The sequence below is a fragment of the Aotus nancymaae genome, unplaced genomic scaffold (assembly GCF_030222135.1).
Source record: "Aotus nancymaae isolate 86718 unplaced genomic scaffold, 86718_ANA_hifiasm-v0.15.2.pri h1tg000012l, whole genome shotgun sequence".
In the NCBI taxonomy this organism is placed as follows: Eukaryota; Metazoa; Chordata; class Mammalia; order Primates; family Aotidae; genus Aotus; species Aotus nancymaae.
Window position 1 is genome coordinate 7,321,618 of NW_026988423.1, and position 21,314 is coordinate 7,342,931.

The following is a 21,314-nucleotide window of genomic DNA, read 5'->3' on the forward strand; positions in this document are numbered from 1 at the left end:
ATAACAGCAGAATTTAATAAGCTATGGTACATCCACACCATAAACTACTACTCTGCAATGAAAAGGCGTGGACTACTGATACAACCAGCAACTTGAATGAATCTCAAATACTTTATGTTGGCCAGACCCAAAAGTTCACATCTACAGGAATCCATTCATCTGACTCTTGGGCAGAGCTAAAACTCTGGGGACAGAAAACAAACCAGTGGTTGCCAGGGTCAGGGAGCAGGGAAAGAGACAACTATAAAAGGGTAGGAAGAGGGAATTTTTTGGGGGCATGAAAGTATTTTGTGTACTGATTTTGGTGGTGGTTAGACACTCTCAGCTGTGCTAAATTGTATAGAATGGGGCCAGGCACGGTGGCTCACACCTGTAAACCCAGCACTTTGGGAGGCTGAGGTAGGAGGATCACTGAGGTCAGGAGTTCTAGATCAGCCTGACCAACAGGGCTCTACCAAAAAATACAAAAATTAGCCAGGCATGGTGGGGGGCACATGTAGTCCCAGCTGGGAAGCTAAGGTGGGAGAATCACTTAACCTGGGAGGTGGAGGTTGCAATGAGCTGAGACCATGCCACTGCACTCCAGCCTGGTCAACAGAGCAAGACCCTGTCTCAAAAAAAAAAAAAAAAGTTATAGAATGGCACATACATACCCAGAACAGAATCCCAGCTCCATGCAAATGACAACTTGTCACAGGTGGTGGCCCAGCTGGAAAACACTTTTTTCCTCTTCAGGGACCTCAGCCAAGAAAGCCCGGTGGTACTTATCACAGAGAAGATGGGTAACTAGAAGTAAGTTAACTATCACTGAGAAGAGGAAGATAACTATCATGGAAGTTAGTTAAGTAAGTTAACTATCATGGAAGACAGTAAGTTAACTATCACGGAGAAGAGGAAGTGGAGTGACTGCTTAATGGATACAGTTTCCTTTCCTTGGAGGATGATGAAAATGTTTTACAACTAAAGAGAGGTGGCAGTTACACAACACTGTAAATTTACTAAACATCACTGAATTGTTCATTTTAAATTAGTTAATTTTGTTATGTGAATTTCACTTCCATTTATTAAAAATGGTTCCAGGTCTGGTGCAGTGGCTCACACCTATAATCCCAACAATTTGGGAGGCCAAGACAGGAGGATTGCTTTAGCCCAGGAGTTCAAAACCAGCCTGGGTAACACAGGGAGACCCCCATCTCTACAAAAAATTAAAAAATTAGCCAGGCATGGCATTATGTGCCTGTAGTCCCAGCTACTTGGGAGGCTAAGGTGGAGAACTCGAGCCTGGGAAGTTGAGGCTGCAGTGAGCCATGATCGAGCCATTGCACTGCAGCTTGGATGACAAAACAAGACCCTGTCTCTACCGCCCTCACATAAAAAGGATCCAGAAATCAACCTAACTCCAAAACTCCAGTTCTTTCTACTGGAGATGGGAGAAAATGGGTTAAATATCACCCATCCATTTCTCTCCAGGGAATTCCTCAGGGATTTCTTTCCCTCTGAGCAGTGTGATTTTATTTACACAAAAACTCTTCCAGGGACATAAACAAGAAACTCAAGCCAGTATATTGTTGTACAATTTTTCTCAAAATAACAGCAATTCTGTTAAAGTGGAACTGTTCTAGAAAATTGAGGCCATGCATCACTCCACGTGTTTGCACAGAAAGAAACAAACCTTCAGAGAAGTGCGCTGAATCTGAATCCCCAATTTCATGGGGAGGGAAGGAAAGCAGGAGACATCAGATGTTTCAAATGCACTCCCCAGGGCAGCAGGGGCACTATTCTGAGTGACTTTGAGAAGGGGTTAGGTGGGGAGGCAAGGGATGGACAAAATGAACACCTGCCAAAGCCCCAAAGCAGTTTCTTTAACCCAGAATGCCCTGACCACCAGTGAGGGGGAGTTTCCCAACTGTCCTGGGATCAGGTTTTCTAGGGGGTCTAACCCCCTAGAATTCAGTGAACCTTCAGGTTCACTGAAGCATACAGTACCTCTGCACTGGAGATTGCTTCTGAGGGACTCGAACTTCAGCCTTGCAAAACAATGACATTTGAGTGAACCCAGCTGGGGACAAAGGAAGTGTGAGTCAGCCCAAGAATTTCTTTTAAAAGGCCAAATGAAGGAGGCCACAGCTGCTGGACTGGGAGACAGAATTTGCATGAGCCTGGGGCTGGGTTCTGGGTGACAACCCCCCCAGATGTCCTCAGGGATCTGTGGGCAGAAAGGCCTGGCTGCAAAGGGTCTGGAGGACAGCCCCTCTGCTAAGGTGTCCACTGCCAGGGCAGAGGGCTTGGGGGAGCTAGAGGAGGCTAGGCGCCAGGACAGGTGGCCAGGTAACTCGGGCCAGTTGGGAGGAAGTCCAACTGTGTACAAGCATTGCCCTGAGCCACACCACCACCCTGCTGGGAGGTGTGATGTGACCCTATTTTACAGAGGGTAAGACAGTCTAATTTCTGCACTCGACGAGTGCTCACTGAATGCCTGGGGTGTGGCAGTGAACAAAACCAACAAAGACCCTGCTTTTATGGAGTTTATAATCTGGTGAAGGTGGGGAGAGAGCAAGAGACAGTTTTGGGTGCTGAACACATGCAGATGAAGGAAATAAACTAGGATGGAGGGGGAGAGGGGCTTATCTGGGCAGGCTCCCTCTGCTGAGACCTGAATGACGAGAAGGGGCTGGTGGCCTGGAAGGCCTTGCGGCAGGAGTGACCTGGTGTGTATAAGGAACAGAAAGGCCAGTGTGGGTACGCAGTGGTTGGGGAACAGTCAGTGATGTGGCCAAGAGGTCGGTGAGGCAAGGTCGGGTAGAGACTCACAGGCCACTTAAAGCAATTTGGATTTTGTTCTAAATGCATCAGGAATGGGCATTCTCTGGAGCAGAGAGAGACAGGCTGGGTGCCATGGCTCACATCTGTAATCCCAGTACTTTAGGAGGCCAAAGTGGGAGGATCACTTGAGGTCAGGAGTTCGAGACTAGCCTGGCCAACATGGTGAAACCCCATCTCTACTAAAAATACAAAAATTAGCTGGGTGTGGTGGTGGGCGGCCTGTAATCCCATCTACTTGGGAGGCTGGGGCAGGAAAATTGCTTAAAGCTAGGAAGTGGAGGTTGCAGTTAGCCAAAATTGCACCACTGCACTCCAGCCTTGGCAACAGAGAGATATTCCATAGAGAGAGAGAGAGAGAGAGACAGATAGACAGACATGATCTGATTTTCATTTTCAGTAGCCGCCCCTGGCTGCCAGGTGGAGACTGGGCTGTGGGGCAGAGGAGCAGAGAGACCAGCCAGGAGGCTGCAGCTGTGGTTTCAGTCTACTCCCTATGGCCCAATGAGGGGAGACAAAGACAGAAGTCAAGGATGGAGCCAGGGTTTGGGGATTGAGCAACTGGATTCATGCAGGTGCCCTTGCCTGATACAAAGATAGTTTGAGCCAGAGCACTCAGCCAGGAGCTGGCTAGACACCCCCTCCCCTGTGCTGCCCACTCCCCGGAAGGCCTGGAGTGTTCATGCCAGCATTCAAGGACCTCCACACCCCTCCCTCCTCTTGCCTCTCCATTTTGACCTCATGCTTCTCCCCACCAGCCACAGAGCTCTTCTCTCTCTCTCCTAACATGCCGTCCTCAGTCCCAGTTCCACACCTTTGCTCACGCTGCTCCTGCCCGAGGGTCCTTCGTCCTCTCTTGGCCTGAGTGGAAGCCTGGGAAGGGCTTGATAGAGCAATGGCTCCCAAGCTAGCACCTGCCTGGACTTGCATTCCAGCTGACCACCTCCTAGCATGTGATCCTAAGCACGTTCTTTAACAGGACTCAGTTTCTTCATCTGCCAAATAAGAGTGAAAATTTTAGTACCAACCATGTGGGGGTAGTTTCAGGATTAAAGAAGTAGCACTCATTCATTTCACTCTGGAACAACAGAAATGCCAACCATGGCTAGCCAGTGTTATTTCCTAGGGGCACAGAAATGGCATGTCGGCTGGGCATGGGTCCACACCTGTAATCCCAGCACTTTGGGAAGCTGAGATGGGAGGATTACTTGAGCTCAGGAGTTTGAGAGAAGCCTGGGCAAGATAGGGAAACCCTGTTTCTAGAAAAAATTTAAAAACTAGCCAGGTGTGATGGTGCACACCTGTGTTCCCAGCTACTCTGGTGGGAGGATCATTTGAGCCTGAGAGGTAGAAGCTGCAGTAAGTGATGATCACACCACTGCACTCCACCTGTGCAACAGAGCAAGATCCTGTCTCAAAAAATAAAATATAATATAAAGTCAAAATTTCAAAAAGCATGGGGAAGCATCCACTCTTTGCTATCTCATATGGCTATATGGAAAGTGAAAAGATTTTGGCCCACTGGGAGGACTGTCTCCTTCATGGACAGGTCTCCAGAGCCTCCCAGCGTCTACCCACTGGTCAGATGAACAGCCACAAGCATGTGATCATCCCTGCCCCCTCCAAGTACGCGCTTCCTACTCTGCTTTTACAGTAAGAGACCCAAAGCCCAGAGTCACACAGTGGATATGCCATTGGTGGTTCCTTCCCAAGTCTTTCTGGCCAGCGGGGCCCTGGTGATACCTGAGATACCGCATAGAGACTGGTGTTTTGTTTTAAATGCAACAGGGACTCTTTGGAGGGTTTTAAGAGAGACAGAGGAGAGGCGTGATCTCATTTTCACTTTTAATACAATGAAGGTGTACCCATATTTCCCAGGACAGCTGTGTCCTACCCAATCCCAGTAATGTGACTTTTATCAGATTTCCATGGGTGGCTTCATGCCATAGATGCCAGGAATGGTGGGGCTTGCAGCCAGCTGGGGGTCAGGTGTCCTGCCTTCTCCTACATCCCCTCTACAACCTGCAGTGAGAGGCTTGAAAAGGGGAAGCCATAGGCCAGACCTAGCCTAGGCTGTTGTGCCCAACACCACTGCTGTGTGATGTCTGCTGGAAAATGAGACCATGAGGTTTACAGGAACTGGAGCCTCTGACTAGCATTGAATGTGAAAGCAAAACTCACATGCATGCACACTCAGGCTTGTACACAGACACAAGCAGACACAGAGGCACATGCACTCACATACACATAAGCACAGATACACACACATACACACACATGCATGTGTGCATGACTGCATACACAGGCATGCATACCCTCATCCACTGGTGCATACGCTGTGAGGTACAGGCACACATATGCATGCACATGGATGCAAAGGCTTCCAGACCCCTCTGATGTGGTCTGCCCACTTGCAGCCATAGGCTTGCTCTCCCTGGACCTCAGGCCCACTCACATTCTCAGCTCCTGCCAAGAGATATATTCATTTTTCACCAGTGGAAACACACACTCACACACACTCAAGATTCCAGGTCTATGGCCTCCAAGCAGCCCTGCACACACAACGGAGCTGCTTGTACATGGGCTCCATCTCACAAGGCTGCCAGGCCTCACTGTTGGGCGCACATACACGTGAGCACACACAAGCACCCTTTCTCTCTCTCTGTCTCAGAGTTCAGAGAGGTCAGCCTCAAAAACACAGAGAACACCATGCTTAGCCCACTCTGACTGCAGCCAGTGGCCTTTCTGGGTCCCTCACTGCCCCAGCCTTACCCAGCATCAAAGGCCACACTCCTGGACTTCATGCAAGTGTACCCTCAGCCTGGAATACCCTTCTGCCTGCTCTTCCCCCATCCCAACATGCCACATCACCAGCTGTCCCCTGACCATCCACCAGAAAGCTCCCAGCAGTCACAGGGCACCAAAGTGTCAGGGGACCTGGGACAGCTTGTGCACCTCCATAAGTCTTAACCTCTCTGGGCCTTAGTGTCCTCATTACTAAAATGAAGGTCATTATCAGCATCAGACTCACCCTATTTCCTTGAGAGTGGTTTCATGTCCAGCCACACATGTAGGAGGGGCTCAGGAAAAACTCATTACAAGAATGACAATCGGCCTGGCATGGTGGCTCACACCTGTAATCCTAGCATCTTGGGAGACCAAGAAGGGAGGGCTGCTTGAGCCCAGGAGTTTGAGATCAGCCTGGGCAACATGGTGAGACTCTGACTGTGTAAATAAAATAAAATAGGCCAGGCACGGTGGCTTATACCTGTAATCCCTGCACTTTAGGAGGCCAAGGTGGGTGGATCACTTGAGGTCAGGAGTCTAAGACCAGCCTGGCCAACATGGTGAAAACCACATCTCTATCAAAAACACAAAAATTAGTTGGGCATGGTGGTGGGCGCCTGTAATCCCAGCTACTCGGGGAGCTGAGGCACAAGAATTGCTCAAATCCACAAGGCAGAGGTTGCAGTGAGCTGAGATCATGCCTTGCACTCCAGCCTGGGTGACAAAGTGAGACTCTGGCTCAAAAAATAATAAAGTAATATAAAATTAAAAAAAGACTGGGCTCAGCATATTATGTCGTAATCCTAGCACTCTGGGAGGCTGAGGCGGGGGTACTGCTTGAGCCCAGGAGCGGAGTGCAGCTTGCAAAACATAGCAAGACCTTATCTATACAAATAATAATAATAATAACGTTAGTTGGGCATGATGGCATGTGCCTGTGGTCCCAGCTACTTGGGAGGCTGGGTGGGAGAACTATTTGTGCCTGGGCAGTCAATGCTGCAGTGAGCCATGATTGCACCACTGTGGTTCAACTGTGGGCAACACAGCAAGACTCCATCTCAACAGATATACAGGTAGCTAGCTAGATAGGTAGTAGGTAGGTAGATAGGTAGTTAGGTAGACAGATAGATGATAGATAGATAATAAACCAATGACAATGATGTCCACAACAGACCGAGACCCTGTCATATTTAAAGAATCCTGTGTAGTCTCCCAGCAAACCCAGCAGGTGAGAGGGTTCCAATCTCCCAGATGAAACAGGCCCAAGGGGCAACAGTGTCTTGTCCAAGGTGACTGAGTTCTGCAGCGGAGCCCATGCCTCTTGATCCCAGCCCAGTGCATCTGTCGAGGGAGTCAGCTCCAGGCATAAGCCTCCTGGGGCCTGCCCAGTGCAGTTCTGGGAGGCCCCTGGCCCACTATGCTCCCTACAGGTACTGAGGGGTCCCTGGCCAGCTGGTGTCAGGGTTTAGTGAGCAGAGGAGCCAGGAGCTGCATGGTTGGCACAGAGGTGAAGACACAGAGGCCCAGAGAAGGGAGAGATTTTACCAAGCATGTCAGTTTCCTGAGGCTGCAAGTAACAACTTATGAACTTAGTGGCTTAAAACAATAGAACTTGATTTTTTTACAGTTCTGGAGGCCAGAAGTCTGAAGTCAAGGCTTCAGCAGGGCCCTGCTTCATCCAGAGGATTGAAGGGAGGCCCCTTCCTTGTCTCTTCCAGCTTCTGGTGGCTCCAGGCTTTCCTGGCTTGGAACTGTGTGATTCCAGCCTCCACCTCCATCTGCACAAGGCCCCGTCCCCTCTGTGTCTGTGTCCCAAATCTCCCTCTGCCTCTCTCTTCCAGGAACACCTCACCTTGGATTTGGGATCCACCAATGTTCTCGTTTCCAGATCCTCAGATCCCTAATGACACCTTCAAAGCTCTTCTTCTAAATAAGATCACAGTCACAGGTTCTGGGGGTTAGAATGTGGATTTATGTTTTGGGGGACACTTTTAACCTATTATAGGGAGAGAGATCCAAGATGGCTGATCACTAGCAGCCAGGCTCGTAGCTCCCAGTGAAAGCGCAGAGAACGAGAGGATGCCACACTTTCAGATGAATTTTTGTTGCTCATGGACTAAGAGATTCCCAGCGGAGGAGCCCCACGGGTCGCCAGGGTGACTCTTGTGGCAGGTGCGGCAGTTTTGCTGGTGCCTCAGTGAGGCGTTTCTTGGTGCAGAGTCTGGAGATTCCTGGACAGAAAAGCACCATCAATCTTAACACCACTGTTTTGGCTGGCGCAGTGGATTGCTCAGATTTCGGCGCTGGGAATCAAGTTGGATGTCTGCTCAGAGACCTACTTAGAAAGTCAGTAATTACAAAGATGACAGAGGGATAAATATATAATGAAGGGAAGAAACCAGCCTAAAAAGGCAGAGAATACTCAAAATCAGAATGCCTCTCCCTCTACAGGGGATCACAGTTCCTCATTAGCAATGGAACAAGGCTTAATGGAGAACAAGTGTGTTCCAATAACAGAAGCAGGTTTCAAAAGGTGGGTGATAAGAAACTTCCGTAAATTAAAAGAACTTGTTCTAACCCAATGCGAAGAAACTAAGAACCTTGAAAAAAGGTTTGACGAAATGCTAACGAGAATGGACAATTTAGAGAGGAATATAAGTGAATTGATGGAGCTGAAAAACACAACACGAGAACTTCGGGAAGCATGCACAAGTTTAAAAAGTCAAATTGATCAAGCAGAAGAAAGGATATCAGATGTCGAGGAACAGCTTAGTGAAATGAAAGGAGAAGACAAGATTGGAGAAAAAAGGATAAAAAGGTACGAGCAAAGTCTCCAGGAAATATGGGACTATGTGAAAAGACCTAATTTATGTTTGATAGGTGTACCTGAATGTGACGAAGAGAATGAATCCAAGTTGGAAAATACTCTTCAGGATATCATTCAGGAAAACTTTCCCAACCTAGCAAGGCAGGGTAATATTCAACTCCAGGTAATACAGAGGACACCACAAAGATATTCTTCAAGAAGACCAACCCCAAGGCACATAATTGCCAGATTTATTAGGGTTGAAATGAAGGAGAAAATACTAAGGGCAGCCAGAGAGAAAGGTCAGGTTACCCACAAAGGGAAACCTATCAGACTTACAGCAGATCTTTCAGCAGAAACCCTACAAGCCAGAAAAGAGTGGGGTCCAATATTTAACATCCTTAAAGAAAAGAACTTTCAACCCAGAATTTCATATCCAGTCAAACTAAGCTTTAAAAGCAAAGGAAAAATTAAATCTTTTGTGAACAAACAAGTACTTAGAGAGTTCACCACCACCAGGCCTGCTTTACAAGAGCTTCTGAAAGAAGCACTATACATATAAAGGAACAACCAATATCAGCCTTTCCAAAAATATATCAAAAAGCAAAGAGCATCAATACAATGAAAAATTTACACCAACTAATGGGCAAAACAGCCAGCTAGCATCAAATGGCAGTATTAAACTCATATATATTCAAATTGGATAAAAAGCCAAAACCCATCAGTATGCTGCATCCAGACCCATCTCACATGCAATAATACACAAAGACTCAAAACAAAGAGAAGGTGGTCACCAACCAAACAGAGAGTAAAAATAAACAAATAAATAAAAAGCAGGAGATGCAATTCTCACCTCTGATAAAATAGACTTTAAAGCAACAAAGATCAAAAGAGGCAAAGAAGGACATTACATAATGGCAAAAGGATCAATGTAACAAGAAGAGCTAATGATTCAATAGATCAATGAGACAGAAAATTAACAAGGACATCCAGGACTTGAACTCAGACCCGGAACAAGTAAACTTAATAAACATTTATAGAACTCTCCACTTCAAATACACAAAACATACATTATCACCTCACACCTATTCCAAAAGTGACTACATAATTGGAAGTAAATCACTCCTCAGTAATCGCATAGCATTTCATAGGTTTAAATGAAATATTGGTTGGCTGCTTGTTTGTTATTTTCTTCTCTTATTCCTTCCTGTCTACATCATTAAGTATGATTATTGGTATAAAAGAGGTTTTCAATACCCATTACTAAACTGCATTCCAGCCTGGGCAAGAAAGCAATACTCCTATTCTCTCTCTCTTTTTCTCTCTTCTTTTTTTCTTTCTTTATTCCTTTTTTTTTCTTTCTTTAAAAAAAATAAAAAATAAAAAACAAAATATAGTAGCCGTGGGAAAAAAAAACAAAACAAAACCTATTACAGCTGGAAAGCTAGCAGTAGTGCCAGGCACAGCTCTCCCCTCATCCCAGCCTTATTCTGGGATCTCATTAAGATCAGGGCTGGGCCAACAGAGAGCCAGGAGCCTCCTGACCTGGCCTGGAATCCTGGCCTTGCCTCTTACTTGCTGTGGGACCTCAGGCAAGGAACTCAGTCTCTCTGTGCCTGTCTCTTAACCTGTAAAATGGGGATGACAGTTCTTATCTCATAAGGGAAATTAAATGAGTTGATGTAAAACAGGAGAATAGTGGCTGCCTGGAGCCCAAAAAGCTCACCACAAAAATTTGATAGATCAATACAGAAAATGGTGTCTGGGTCGGATGTGATGTCTCATGCCTGTAATCTCAGCACTTTGGGAGACCCAGGCGGGCGGATCACCTGTGGTCAGGAATTTGAGACCAGCCTGACCAACATGGAGAAACCCTGTCTCTACTAAAAATACAAAATTAGCGTGGCATGGTGGTGCATGCCTGTAATCCTAGCTACTTGGGAGGCTGAGGCAGGAGAACTGCTTGAACCCACTGCACTCCAGCCTGGGCAGCAAGAATGAAACACTGTCTCAAAAAAAAAAAAGATTATCTGTGTGTGTTAGCGGGTTGTACCATTGCACTCCAGCCTGGGCAACAAGAACAAAACAAGAAAGAAAGGAAGGAAATCATGTCTGGACACCCTAGACCCTTAGTAAGTGCTAACACTGCCCAGGGCAGTGTCCATCTTCCGGAAGATTCCTCACCAAGCATCTCTCTGAGTTCTCTTCCTCATACCTTTGACCTCCTGGAGAGAGACAGTGGAGGTTACTATTGTCCTACTTGTCAGATGGGAATACAGCCCTGGAAGTGGGGCAGCTCCAGACCTGGTGTTCTGGCCCCAGTTGAGGGTCCCATATGATGGGTCCCAGAATGGGTTTGATATCCGACGTCTTCAGAGCAAAATGAGAAACCAGAACTAGTGAGTACGTTTTTCAAAAAGCGGAAGCTCATCTGGGGCATAGGCGAGCAGAGAGTGGTGGAATGCATGTATGTGTGTATGCATGTGTATATACATGTATGTGTATATGCAAGCATGTATATATGCATGTAAGTGTGTATGTATGTGTGTAGGCATGTATATATGTTTGCATGTGTGTATGGTTTTTTAAAAAGAGATAGGGGCTAGCTGTGTTGTCCAGGCTGGTCTTGAACTCCTAGCCTGAAGGGATCCCCCAGCCTCAGCCTCCCAAGGTGCTGGAATTCAGGCAGACCCACCCTGCTCAGACCCCATGAGGAGTGGTACTTGAAGGATGGCCTGGGGCCAGCGGCACTGGCACCACCTGGGGACAGGTGAGGAATGCCCATTCTCAGGCACACCCTGGCTACTGGGGCTCCAGGTGGGTGCTCGGGTGCAAAGTATAGATGTGGGAGGAAGCCCCTGGGGACTTGAATCCCAGATCTGCCACCTCACAGTTGTGTGACTACTTCCTGTCCCTGGGCATGCATCCCACAGTGAGTTCTTAAGCATCCAGAGCAGCACCTGGCATTTCAGGTCCCAGCTTCCAACTCACGATAGGAGCTGACACACATGCACCAGCTAATTATATTTCCTTTAAGGAAGGAATGAAAACCACAGATAGTATTTGGTTTCTTCACAACTCAGTGCTTGGCAAATTTTAAAAATTGGTAGTTAACTCTACCAATCCCTCCATACAGCAGCCGCCAACCTTTTAGGCTTGTTTCAGATGGAGTCTTGCTCTGTTGCCCAGGCTGGAGTACAGTGGTGTGATCGTGGCTCACTGCAACCTCTGCCTCCCAGATTCAAGTGATTCTCTGTCTCAGCCTGCCGAGTAGCAGGGATTACAGGTGCCCACCACCATGCCTAGCTAATTTTTGTATTTTTAATAGAGATGGAGTTTCGCCATGTTGTCCAGGCTGGTCTCGAACACTTGACCTCAGGTGACAGATCATTGGGCATTAGATTCTCATAAGGAGTATGCAGTCTACATCGCTCACATGCACAGCTCACAATAGGGATTTGCATTCGTATGAGACTCTAATGCCAATCTGACAGCAGGCAGACCTCAGGCAGGAATGCAAGCAATGGGGAGTGGCTGTAACACATGAAACTTCATTCACTCACCTGCTGTTCACTTCCTGCTGTACAGCCCGGTTCCTAACAGGCCACAAACCAGTACCAGTCTGTGGCCCAGGGTTTAGGAACCCCTGGTTCCATATTTATATTTTTAAGTCTGCTGATCTTTGAAATTCTCAAATCAGGGAACTGGTGCTGGAGAAGTCTGAGGTTACTGTGACCATTTCACAAGTTGATAAACTGAGGCTTCCTAGCCCACGCCCATCCCAAGAGGCACAGGAGCTTGCTCTTTGGACCCTCCTTGTGCTGCCCCCATAGGAAAGAATGCTTGATGTCCATGGAAATCTCACTGAGTTGGCCCTGGCAGGGAAACAGGAATGGGAGCTCTGGGAGATAGGCCATCCCTAGGCTCCTCGCCTTGGGTCTGAATTCTAGCCCTGGGCAAGGCACAGTGGCTCACACCTGTAATCCCAGCACTTTGAGAGGCTGAGGTGGGAGGATCACCTTGAGTCCAGGAGTTAGAGACCAGCCTGAAAACATAGTGAACTCTATGTCCTCTGGGCAGTGGGGACCCCCAAGAAGCCAGGACATGATCGGCCTTGGGTCTGAGAAGGTGCTGCAGGGATGCTAACAGCGACAATTGCAAAAATATCTGGCACTATTCATGGTCATCAGCTCGGTACCAAGGGCTTGGTATTCAGGCTTGCTCTGCAAAGGGACAAAGGCACTACCACAACTCACTGCAGCCTCAACCTCGCAGGCTCAGACGATCCGCCCACCTCAGCCTCCAGAGTAGATGGGACTGCAGGCATGTGCCACCACTCCTGCCTAATTATGTATATGCTATATATATGTGTGTGTGTGTGTATATATATATACTATACATATAGTATATAGTACATATACAGTATATATATATACAAACATATATACAATATATATACACATATATACACTACATATAGAAACACACACACACACACACACACACACATATAGTAGAGTTCAGGCTCTCTATGTTCCCAAGGCTGGTCTTGAATTCCTGGGCTCCAGCATTCCTCCTGCCTCAGTCTCCTAAAGCGCTGGAATAACAGGCATGAGCCAATGCCCCTGGCTGACATCCTCTACCCCTCCTCCTCCCCCCTTCTTTTTTTGGAGATGCAGTCTCATTCTGTTGCCCAGGCTGGAGTGCACTGGCACGATTTCAGGTCACTGCAACCTCCACCTCCCAGATTCAAGCAATTCTCCTGCCTCAGCCTCCCAAGTAGCTGGGATGACACGCGAGTGTCCCCCTGCCTGGCTAATGTTTTGTATTTTTATTAGAGACAGGGTTTTTTTTAATTGTATTTCAGGTTTTGGGGTACATGTGAGGAACATGCAAAATTGTTGCATAGGTATACATGTGGCAGTGTGATTTGCTGCCTTCCTCCCCTTCACCTATATCTGGCATTTCTCCCCATGCTATCTCTCACCAACTCCCCACCCCCCAATATCCCTCCCCTATTTTGCCACAACAGACACCAGTGTGCAGTGCTCCCCTCCCTGTGTCCATGTGTTCTCATTGTTCAACACCCACCTATGAGTGAGAACATGCAGTGTTTGTTTTTCTCTTCTTGTGTCAGTTTGCTGAGAATGACGGTTTCCAGGTTCATCCATGTCCCTACAAAGGACGCAAACTCATCGTTTTTGATGGCTGCATAATATTCCATGGTGTATATGTGCCACATTTTCCCTGTCCAGTCTATCATCGATGGGCATTTGGGTTGGTTCCAGGTCTTTGCTATTGTAAACTGTGCTGCAATGAACATTCGTGTGCATGTGTCCTTATAGTAGAACGATATATAATCCTTTGGATATATACCCAGTTATGCGATTGCTAGGTCAAATGGAATTTCTATTTCTAGATCCTTGAGGAATCGCCACACTGTCTTCCACAATGGTTGAACTAATTTACACTCACACCAACAGTGTAAAAGTGTTCCTATTTCTCCACATCCTCTCCAGCATCTGTTGTCTCCAGATTTTTTAATGATCGCTATTCTAACTGGAGTGAGATGGTATCTCAATGTAGGTTTGATTTGCATTTCTCTAATGACCAGTGATGATGAGCATTTTTTCATGTTTCTTGGCCTCATGTATGTCTTCTTTTGTAAAGTGTCTGTTCATATCCTTCACCCACTTTTGAATGGGCTTGTTTTTTTCATGTAAATCTGTTTTAGTTCTTTGCAAATTCTGGAAATCAGCCCTTTGTCAGATGGGTAAACTGCAAAAAAATTTTCCCATTCTGTTGGTTGCTGATTCACTCTAATGACTGTTTCTTTTGCCGTGCAGAAGCTGTGGAGTTTGATTAGGTCCCATTTGTCTATTTTGGCTTTTGTTGCCAATGCTTTCGGTGTTTTGGTCATGAAGTCCTTGCCCATACCTATGTCCTGAATGGTTTTGCCTAGATTTTCTTCTAGGGTTTTTATGGTGTTAGGTCTCATGTTTAAGTCTTTAATCCATCTGGAGTTAATTTAGTGTAAGGTGTCAGGAAGGGGTCCAGTCTCTGCTTTCTGCACACGGCTAGCCAGTTTTCCCAACACCATTTATTAAACAGGGAATCCTTTCCCCATTGCTTGTTTTTGTCAGGTTTGTCAAAGATCGGATGGTTGTAGATATGTTGTGTTGCCTCCGAGGCCTCTGTTCTATTCCATTGGTCTATATCTCTGTTTTGGTACCAGTACCACGCTGTTTTGATTACTGTAGCCTTGTAGTATAGTTTGAAGTTCGGTAGTGTGATGCCTCCCACTTTGTTCTTTTCGCTTAGAATTGACTTGGCTATGCGGGCTCTCTTTTGGTTCCATATGAAGTTTAAGGTGGTTTTTTCCAGTTCTGTGAAGAAGGTCATTGGTAGCTTGATGGGGGTAGCATTGAATCTGTAAATTACTTTGGGCAGTATGGCCATTTTCACGATATTGATTCTTCCTAACCATGAACATGGAATGTTTCTCCATCTGTTTGTGTCCTCTCTTATTTCATTGAGCAGTGGTTTGTAGTTCTCCTTGAAGAGATCATTTACGTTCCTTGTTGGTTCTATTCCTAGGTATTTTATTCTTTTTATAGGAACTGTGAATGTCAGTTTGTTCTTGATTTGGCTCTCTTTAAATCTGTTATTGGTGTATAGGAATGCTTGTCATTTTTGCACATTGATTTTGTGTCCTGAGACTTTGCCAAAGTTGCTTATCAGTTTCATGAGATTTGGGGCTGAGACAATGGGGTCTTCTAGATATACAAACATGTCGTCTGCAGATAGAGACAATTTGACTTCCTCCTTTCCTATTTGAATACTCTTTCTTTCTTTTTCTTGCCTGATAGCTCTGGCTAGAACTTCCAGTACTATACAGAATAGGAGTGGTGAGAGAGGGCATCCTTGTCTAGTGCCAGATTTCAAAGTGAATGCTTCCAGTTTTTTCCCATTCAGTGTGATATTGGCTGTTGGTTTGTCATAAATAAATTTTATTATTTTGAGATACGTTCCATCAATACCTAGTTTATTCCAGGTTTCCTAGTTTATGTGTACAGAGTTGTTTGTAATAATCTCTGATGATGGTTTGAATTTCTGTGGAATCTGTGATGATATCCCCTTTATTGTTTTTTATTGCATCTATTTGGTTATTCTCTCTTTTCTTTTTTATTAATCTGGCTAGTGGTCTATTTTGTTGATCTTTTCAAAAAGCCAGCTCCTGGATTTATTGATTTTTTTGAAGGAATTTTTTTGTCTCTATCTCCTTCAGTTCTGCTCTGATCTTAGTTATTTTTCTTTCTTTTTTTTTTAGAAAGAGAGAGAGAAAAAAAAGAATGAAGGAGAGGGAGAATAAGGAAGAGAAAGAGGGTGAGAGTATGGGAGTATTGCTTTATTGCCCAGGCTAGAATGCAGTCTAAAAATGGGAATTGAAAACCTCTTTTATGCCAAAAATTGTGCTCAACAATGGAGACAGGAAGGAATAAGGGAAGAAAATAACAAACAAGCAGCCAACCAATATTTCATTTAAACCTATGAAATACTATGCAATTACTGATGAGTTATTTCTTGTCTTCTGCTAGGTTTTGAGTTTTTTTGATCTTGCTCCTCTAGCTCTTTCAATTTTGATGATAAGGTGTCAATTTTGATCTCTCCTTGCTTCTCATGTGGGCATTTATTGCTATATATTTCCCTCTAGAAATTGCTTTAAATGTGTTCCAGAAATTCTGGTATGTTGTGTTTTCGTTCTTGTTGGTTTCAAAGAACATCTTTATTTCTGCCTTCATTTCATTGTTTATCCAGGCAACATTCAAGAGCCAGTTGTTCAGTTTCCATGAAGCTGTGTGGTTCTGAGTTAGTTTCTGAATTCTGAGTTCTAACTTGATTGCACTGTGGTCTCAGAGACTGTTTGTTATGATTTTCATTCTTTTGCATTTTCTGGGGAGTGATTTACTTCCAATTATGTGGTCAATTTTAGAGTAGGTGTGATGTGGTACTGAGAAGAATGTATATTCTGTGGATTTGGGGTGGAGAGTTCTGTAAATGTCTATTAGATTTGCTTGGTCCAGGTCTGAGTTCTAGTCCTGTATATCCTTGTTAATTTTCTGTCTGGTTGATCTATCTAATATTGACAATGAGGTGTTAAAGTCTCCCACTATTATTGTGTGGGAGTCTAAGTCTCTTTGTGAGTCATTAAGAACTTGCCTTATGTATCTGGGTTCTCCTGTATTGGGTGCATATATATTTAGGATCGTTAGCTCTTCTTGTTGCATTCATCCTTTTACCATTATGTAATGTCCTTCTTTGTCTCTTTTGATCTTTGTTGGTTTAAAGTCTATTTTATCTGAGATGAGAATTGCAACTCCTGCTTTTTTTTGCTCTCCATTTGCTTGGTAAGTCTTCCTCCATCCATTTATTTTGAGCCTGTGTGTATCCTTGCATGTGAGATGGGTTTCCTGGATACAGCACACTGAAGGGTTTTGGTTTTTTATCGAATTTGCCAGTCTGTGTCTTTTGATTGGGGCATTTAGCCCATTTACATTTAGGGTGAATACTGTTATGTGTGAATTTGATACTGCCATTTTGATGCTAGCTGGCTGTTTTGCCCATTAGTTGATGCAGATTCTTCATAGTGTTGATGCTTTTTACCATTTGGTATGTTTTTGGAGTGGTTGGTACTGGTTGTACCTTTCTATGTTTAGTGCCTCTTTCAGGAGCTCTTGTAAAGCAGGCCTGGTGGTGATGAAATCTCCGAGTACTTGTTTTTTCACAAAGGATTTTATTTTTCCTTCACTTATGAAGCTTAGTTTGACTGGATATGAAATTCTGGGTTGAAAGTTCTTTTCTTTTAGGATGTTGAATATCGGCCCCCACTCTCTTCTGACTTATAAGGTTTCTGCTGAGAGATCTGCTGTGAGTCTGATGGGCTTCCCTTTGTGGGTAACCCGACCTTTCTCTCTGGCTGCCCTTAACATTTTCTCCTTCATTTCAACTCTGGTGAATCTGAAGATTATGTGCCTTCGGGTTGCTCTTCTTGAGGATTATCTTTGTGGTGTTCTCTGTATTTCCTGGACTTCAATATTTGCCTGACTTGCAAGGTTGGGGAAGTTTTCCTGGATCATATCCTGAAGAGTATTTTCCAGCTTGGATTCGTTCTCTTCATCACATTGAGGTACACTTATCAAATGTAGATTAGGTCTTTTCACATGGTCCCATATTTCTTGGAGACTTTTCTCATTCCTTTTTACCCTTTTTTCTCTAATCTTGCCTTATTGTTTTATTTCATTGAGTTGATCTTCGACCTCTGATATCCTTTCTTCTGCTTGGTCAATTTGGCTGTTGAAACTTGTGCATGCTTCACGAAGTTCTCCTGTTGTGCTTCTCAGTTCCATCAATTCACTTATATTCCTCTCTAAGTTGTCCATTCTCCTTAGCATTTCATCAAATCTTTTTTCAAGGTTCTTAGTTTCTTTGCATTGGGTTAGAACATGTTCTTTTAGCTCACTGAAGTTTTTCATTACCCACCTCCTGAAGCCTGATTCTGTCATTTCATCACATTCATTCTCCATCCAGCCTTGTTCCCTTGCTGGTGAGGAGTTGTGATCCCTTGTAGGAGGAGAGGCATTCTGGTTTTGGGTGTTTTCATCCTTTTTGTGCTGGTTCCTTCCCATCTTTGTGGATTTATCCATCTGCTATCTTTGTAGTTGCTGACTTTCAGATTGGGTCTCTGAGTGGAGTTTGTTGATGATGAAGTTATTTCTGTTTCTTAGTTTTCCTTCTAACAGTCTGGCCCCTCTGCTGTAGGATTTCTGAGGTCCACTCCAGACCCTGCTTGCCTGGGGATCACCTGCAGCAGCTGCAGAACAGTAAGGATTGCTACCAGTTTCTTCTTCTGCTATCTTTGTCCCAGAAGGATACCCGCCAGATATCAGTCTGATCTGTCCTTTATGAGGTGACTCTTTGGATATATGGAGGTCAGGGAGCTGCTTGAGGACACAGTTTGTCCTTTACAAGAGCTCAAGTGCTGAGCTGTGAGCTCTGTTGTTCATTCAGAGCTGCTGGGCAGGTATGTTTAAGTCTGCTACAACAGAACTCATAACCCTCTTTTTTTTCCCCAGGTGTTCTGTCCCAGGGAGTTAGGGCTTTATTTATGTGTTTCCATTGTGCTGCTGCTTTTTCAGGGCTGCCCTGCCCAGCAAGGAGGCAGCCTAGTCACTGTCTGCCTGCAAAATCTTTGCTGAGCTGCTGTGGGCTCGGCCCAGCTGCGGTGTGAACTTCCCTGCAGTCCTGTTTATATGGGTGCAGTTAGAACTGCCTCGGCAATGGTGGCCCCCCTCTGTAATGGCAGACTCTCTCTGTAGTGATGGGTTGCCTCAGCAACGGTGGGTTGCCTTGGCAATGGCAGGCTGCCTCAGCAATAGCGGACTACCTCCATAGTGGTGGAGTGCCTTGGTAAAGGCAAACGCCCCTCCCTAACAGAGCTGGACCATCCTGGGTTCAGCTGTGCTTGCTGGAAACTCTCAACCCAGAGCATTTCCAATTGCTTTTTTTTGTGTGTGTGTGGGAGTGGGACCAGCCAAGCCTGATCACCTGGCTCCCTGCCTCAGAGCCTTTTTTTTTTTTTTTAGTTGAATGGTTGACTCTTTCCCAGGTGTTCCAGTTGCCTGTTGAAATGGCACCAGGATCTGTGTGATTTCCTGTGCGGTGACTCACTGCGCTGGCTGAAACAGTGACGCTGAGATTCATGGTGCTTTTTTGCCTGGGAATCTCCTGGCCTGGCTCCCTGTTTCAGTCCCCTTTTTTAATCAGCTAAATGGGTGACTGTACCTTCCAAGAGCTCCTCTCACCAGCTAAAATGGCACCCAGACCAGAGTATTTTGTACAGAGAACCGCCGCACTGGCCAAAACAGCCACATTGGTGACCCATGGGGCTCCTCCACCTGGGAATCTCCTGGTCTGTGGGCAATAAAAATCTGTCTGGAAATGTGGCATCCACTCACCCTCTGCGCTTTCACTGGGAGCTGCAATCCTGAGCTGCTCCTAATCAACCATCTTGGATCATCTCCAGACAGGGTTTTATCATGTTAGCTAGGATGGTCTCAATCTCCTGACCTTGTGGTCCACCCACCTCAGCCTCTCAATGCACTGTGATTATAGGTGTGAGCCACCTCACCTGGCCGACATCCCCATTTTTACAGCTGAGAAAACTAAGGCTCAGAGAACTGACACTGTGGGTCCGAGATCGCAAAGCCATTAAGTGGCAGAGCCAGAATCCAATCCCACGTGTGGGGAGCCTCCCGGAAATCTGGTTAACCTCCTGCTTCAATCCTTCCTGGTGGTTTCTGGCTGTCCTCGGAATAAACCCAAACTCCCCAATGTGACCTGCCAGGCCACTGCCTACTTCTCCAGTCCCAGTGCCTTCTTGCTAATCACTCATAGAACTCCAGTCATGAAGGCCTTTCTGTTCCTCCAGCACACCAGCCTCAGTCTCACCCCGGGGCCTCTGCACATGCTGTTGCTGTGCCCAGACACTGTTCCCTCTGACATTCACATGCCTGGCTCCTGCTCTTCTTCCCCATCTAAGTTCAAACATGGCTTCTGCTGAGAGCCCCCACACCCCCACCATCTGACTGGTCTAGATTCCACACCTTTGCTATCATCCTCTGTCATATGATCTCATTTAATTTCCTCCAAAACATCATTCTGCCCATATTAATCTTATTTGTTCATCACTTGTCTCCCCCTACAATGGAATGTGAGCTCAGTTCTGCAGCCTATGAGCTGAGGGCTTGGGTCTGAATTCTAGCCTGGGGCCAGGCACGGTGGCTCACACCTGTAATCCCAGCACTTTGAGAGGCTGAGGTGAGGGGATCACTTGAGTCCAGGAGTTAGAGACCAGCCTGGGAAACACAGTGAGTCCCGACTCTACACAAAATAAAAAGTTAGCCAGGTGTGGTGGTGGGTGCCTGTAGTCTCAGCTACTGAGGCAGCTGTGGGAGGATTGCTTGAATCAGGGAAGCTGAGTCTATAGTGAGTTATGATCATGCCACTGCACTCCAGCCTGAGTGACAGAGACCCTGTTTGAAAAAAAAAAAATTGCATTGTGAATGGTCTATGTAAGTCATAATAAGGTTAGTAAAAGGAATTTTTGGATAAATCAGTTGGTTATAATTATAAAGAAGTTATAAGAATTGTTCTAGAGATGCATCTGTAACATGTATCTCTAGAAATACATCTATAAAATTCAGCAGTACAAAACTAAATGATTGGTTAAAACAATATATATATTTTTAAACAGAGTCTTGCTCTGTCACACAGGTTGGAGTACAGTGATGCAATCTTGGATCACTGAAACCTCTGCCTCCTGGGTTCAAGTGATTCTCCTGCCTCAGCCTCCTGAGTAGCTGGGATTACAGCCACATGCCACCATGCACAGCTAATTTTTGTATTTTTGGTAGAAATGGGGTTTTGCCATGTTAGCCAGTTTGGTCTTGAACTCCTGACCTAAAGTGATCTGCCCACCTTGGTCTCCCAAACTACTGGGATTACAGGTGTGAGTCACCATGCCTGGCCAAAAACAAGAGTTTATTAAAAATATTCACTTATTCTTAATGCAGGAAGTTTTTTAAATTTTTGAATTCCATACTGTGTCTCTTTATCATTCTTCACATTGATACCTCTTTTGGAAAGGCCTTGAATGACAGCTCTCTCCTTCACCTTTTGTTGGCTCCTGTAACTTTTACTAATTGTCTAAAGTAAGGGAGAAAATTTTTTTGAAAACAGGCAAATAAGAAGTATCTTTTCAACATTCAAAAAAAAAAATTATGAATTCCAGCCCCACCTCCTTCCAGCTGTGAGTCTCCTGGGCAAGTGACTTTACTTCTCT

At 45.5% G+C, this 21,314-nt stretch overlaps 1 protein-coding gene across 1 annotated transcript in view; it reads right to left on the reverse strand.

Annotated features, from left to right (window-relative positions):
* The window catches only part of LOC105719156 (uncharacterized), a 114,817-nt gene that overhangs the window by 59,455 nt on the left and 34,048 nt on the right, over window positions 1-21,314 (reverse strand). The gene's annotated exons all lie outside the window — the stretch shown is intronic.